Here is a 4,568-nt window from a genome sequence, read left to right on the forward strand (position 1 = left end):
TGAACTGAACTGACACATTCCAGGGGAAGGTTTTAGGTTTGCAAAATCAGCATGTTCCACAGAATTTTTGCTCCATAGGGAAAAATTTATCTACTTGCATCCGGTAATTGTTCTATTTTTCACCTCAAAAAGACCTCAGTTGGATCAGGTCAGCTTTCCTATTCTGGTTTACATTTATTTCCAACAGGAAGCCATATCTGTCAACAACTGAGCATTCTGCTAGCAATTAGAATCCAATCCAACATGTGACAGCTTTTTCTAGCACGTTGCAAGAATGGAGGAAGGACATTTTGGATGAATTAGAGGTAGTAATATGAATGTGTGTCACACACTAGGAGTTGTTGATTTGCCATGACAATATCTCCATGGAGATGTCTAAAATATCGATTCCTAGTTAGTGTTTCCAATATTGATCAGAGACTCATTCAAGACCCCCAGATTTGGTGTTAATATGTGTGTTTTAGGGGCTCTGGGTTTCAGAGGAAGTACAGCCAGCTTGGATGCAATTTTCATAGATTCACAGAATATCCTGAGCTGGAAGGGACCCACAGGATCATCCAGTCCCGCTCCTGGCCCTGGCACCCCAACAACCCCACCCTGGGCATCCCTGGCAGCGCTGTCCAAACGCTCCTGGAGCTCTGGCAGCCTCGGGGCCGTGCCCATTCCCTGGGGAGCCTGGGCAGTGCCCAGCACCCTCTGGGGGAAGAACCTTTCCCTGAGATCCAACCTGAGCCTGCCCTGGCACAGCTCCAGCCATTCCCTGGGGTCCTGCCACGGGTCCAGAGAGAAGAGATCCGTGCCTGCCCTTCCCCTTCCCCTCAGGAAGAAGCTGTAGGCTGCAACGAGGTCTCGACCACCCCAGTGTTTCTGTAATCTTTCCTTTCCATTTGTCTCAAATAAATCTTCATTGTGATTCTTTTATGTGCTCAGGTGTCATTCTCTTTTTTTTTTTTCCCTCTGCCTCTCTGATTTTGCTTTATTGCCAGTAATCCATCCACTCCAGGAGTTCTGCAATTTTGATTGACTCTAAGAAATTGAACGAGTGTCTTTTGTTGCACAATTTAATTCTGTTTGCTTTTGGAAAGGCTTCAGCATTATCTGCCAGCTGATCTTGGCTCGAGCAGAACAAAACACCCTGTGAGCTCCAGGGGGTCAGTGTTATGGCATGGGAAAGCTCCTCCCCAGAGCCCTCCTCCAGTGGGTAAAGTCTTGGGGCTGCACTGTGCTGTGTGCTCTGCACACAATCTGTGCAAGAAAACAATGAGCATTATCACTAATGAATTAATTTCCATTTTTTCCCTTTCAGCACAGAATATATTTAACAGCTATAAAGCCAAAACAGCTGTAGGAGAATAACAGCAGAGCTCAGAATGGACTCTGGCCCTAAAAATGTCACCCAAAGCCTTCAGATTTGCAAAGCTCCCTGTTCACTCTCCATCAGGGATGGCCTGCAGTGCAACCACAAATTGCTCCAAGTCTCTGCAGCTCGGGATGGACTGAGCTCACTGTGAAATGACTTTCTGGGAAGCCTCTCCCTTGTTTATTGCAATTCCTTGTTTTCTGGAAGAGACTCCGGGATTGTTCTGGCTATTGTGAACGTGACCTCAGATGTCTTAGTTGTTATTTCTCTGCCTGGGAGGATTTAGCAGCATGGTCAAGGGATCACAAAGAATGTTCCCAGTTAGTGTGAAAGGCTCACCTGGCACCTGTGTCAGTCAGTGAAGTTATTCCTTGATTCAAAGTGCCCAGATGGAAATGGATAATAAAATTCATGACACAAGAACATAACTCAGAGAGAAAAATTGTCCTGTTGAAATAGTTAAGGTAAATGTATGATGGCTTCATGCCACCAAAAAAAAATATCCGTAAAGCTCAAGCAAATTTGCAATCAGGAATCAACCCTGTTTCCCAAAAGGAGCTCAGTTTGGAACTTCTAACGATGAATCTCCGGGATTTGCTGAGCTTCTCCTTGCTGGGACAAAGAATTTAAACTATTTCAGGCCTGACTTCAGTCATTTATTACCAGGGCGTGCTTGGCAGGGGCCAGCTGAGGGAATCTTCATGGGATGGACTGAGGAGGAACAGCTCCCCGTTCCAGCCACAGCTGGAATGTTTCACAGCTGCTTTCCCATTTGGTGATATCTCCTTGGACTCTGGAGTCTTTCTGTGCTTCAGGAAGAATTCTTCACAATGATTTGCCCTTGCAGCTTTGCTGACTTGCCTGGTGGAAGGAGCAGGAGAAATGAGTGCTCTGATGTTCTCTGAGTGCCTCTGCAAGAGCACTTCTGCTTCTTCCAAGCATTTTCCCAGGCTGCCGGAGCGAGGCCCTGGTTCTGGGATCATTAATGCCAGAGCTCTGCTCTGCTGATCTGCCAGAAACACCCACTGGACGTGGATCAGAAATCAGCTTGGGATGGTGTTTCTGGTGAGGTGCTGAGTGCAGAACACAGCATTCACTCCCACTTTCCCTGCCTAGAAGAGGGCAGACAATTTCTGCCAGAGTAAAAATGCTGGAGCAGTAGCTGCAGGAGATGCCTCATTAGGACAGAAACTTCTGGTCCAACATAAACTTATCATTACTTTTTAATACATTCAAATAGGCAAGTTTGCTCACTCTGGATCAGTGCTCTGTGTGATGTGATTCTGTGTCATGACTTTTCTGTGCTGGCATAAGGAGCCCTTAAGCTGGATTTATTGTTTTGTTGAATCATGACCTCAGGGATTTGTGAGAGAAATGAACTTCAGCCAAGTGCTGGAGATTTTAAGGCAATTTACAAGTGGAAGCTCGGTCACACTGAAGTTAACAGCAAATCTCTGTATTCTTTCTGGGAACAAACCCACCTGATTGCTGAAATGTGAACTTTCTGTGGGAACATATGGACCAAGTTTGGTGGGGCTTGAATTTCTGGCCCGAGGCTTCAAGGAGAGGATATTCATTCTCTCAGAATGATGGAGAGGCCATCCCACCCTCACCTGGGAAGGGGGATGGAGCAGGCTCTCACCGGGATCCTGAGCATCCTAAACTTCCCCAGCCCCCTTCTCTGACAAAGCCACTCTGCAGTGTTGCTGCTCCACTGCTGCAGCTGCTGCTCCCACATTTACCCTGGTTCAAGCCTGAGGCAGGAAACACTAAAACAAGCCTTGTTTTGGAAAAGGTTTCTTTAATCCTCCCGTGTCTCCCACTGGTGTCCTTCCAGCCAGTGACTAAGTAGTCAGAGCTGGATAAAAGCCACTTCTCCCATCTCTCCCCCGGATTCTTTTCCAAGACATTTGGAAAGGCCTGAGATCCTTTCTACTGCAGAATGGAATATTTTGGAAGATGAAATATAATGTGGCTTATATAAAACTGCAGGATGCAGAACACAACCCCATTCAGATCCAATCAAACTTTCCCTGAACATTGACATCCCTTGGAAATTTTCCATCACCAAAGTTTCAGAATCACTAAACCAGCTGAGTTACTTTTTAATGTTACTTTGATTAAAATATTAAATTTCTTTCAACCAATAAATGATCTTAGCCAGAAAATAATTTGCATTAGTTGAGCATATGGGTTGACTCAAAGACAAGTTAATTACAGAACACAGTGCAGAGAACCTTTGCCTACTTGAAGGAGACTGCTACAAAAGTGAAAAATAAAGCAGGTGTTATCTCTTTTTCAATTAAATTGCCTGTTACAGGGGATGTACTTTATTCAACATGAAACAGAGTCTAGATGAAATGAGGAAGGAAAAGAGAAAATGAGATTGAGAAGAAAGAAAACCCATACTTAATAAAATTAAAAGGTTGAAGGAGAAAATGAGGGTTTTTTTCCTGTATTTTTCAAAAGGGCCCAGGGGCACTGTGGTAACACTGGGACATGCAAGATGGAAGAGAACAGGACTGAACTGTGCTCCACGCTCTGCTGGGTTAAGGGAATTTCTGCTGCAGTTGCTGCAACGAAGTCAGAGCTGGGCTCTGATTTATATCAAGAAAAGAAAGTTCTTAACTCAAACAATTCCTACCCAGATGCCACAGACTGCCCTGTAATTGTCCTTGGGAGCAGGACAAAGCCAAGGCCACAGCCTGATGGACCAAGCTGAGCCTTGCTTTCAGCCCAGGATGTCTTCATGCACAACATATAATTTCAAAAGCTGGCTTTAAACACTGGGATGATACAATTCTGCTCTCTGTGATTCCTTCCAGGTTATATATGTGGATATTAATTATGTAAATAAATGTATCATTCATGCAATAACTACACATGGTCATGAATATGAACACTGGAGTCATGCCAGAGGCCAGGGAGTGGCTCCGCTGAATTTCAGAACAAGAACTTCTGGTCCCATGTCAGTCTGACAAGAGGCTCTCTGATAAGAGCAGAGAAGCCTTGCTGCAGATTAGAGCTACATGTTCCAGTATGTTCCATTCAGAACTGGGAAGCATTTCCAGGCTTGACCTCACAGGTGTGAAAATGGAATTCTCCCAGAGAAGAAAAGATAAAAAATGCAGGATCACTTTTCCACAGCCAAGTGTGCAGTGCATGCTTGCATTGCCTGACCATTTTCAGGGTCATTCTCTTTAATCTC

The 4,568-nt window shown here is 44.9% G+C and overlaps 1 long non-coding RNA gene across 1 annotated transcript in view; it reads left to right on the forward strand.

Annotated features, from left to right (window-relative positions):
• The window catches only part of LOC108448347, a 14,081-nt gene extending 9,844 nt beyond the window's left edge, over window positions 1-4,237 (forward strand). The window contains exon 3 of the long non-coding RNA XR_001864229.1: window positions 1,307-4,237. This is a non-coding gene — a long non-coding RNA (uncharacterized LOC108448347). The remainder of the gene's footprint in view (window positions 1-1,306) is intronic.
• Window positions 4,238-4,568: the final 331 nt, after the last annotated feature.

The sequence above is a fragment of the Corvus brachyrhynchos genome, unplaced genomic scaffold (assembly GCF_000691975.1).
Source record: "Corvus brachyrhynchos isolate BGI_N302 unplaced genomic scaffold, ASM69197v1 scaffold26, whole genome shotgun sequence".
Classification (NCBI taxonomy): Eukaryota; Metazoa; Chordata; class Aves; order Passeriformes; family Corvidae; genus Corvus; species Corvus brachyrhynchos.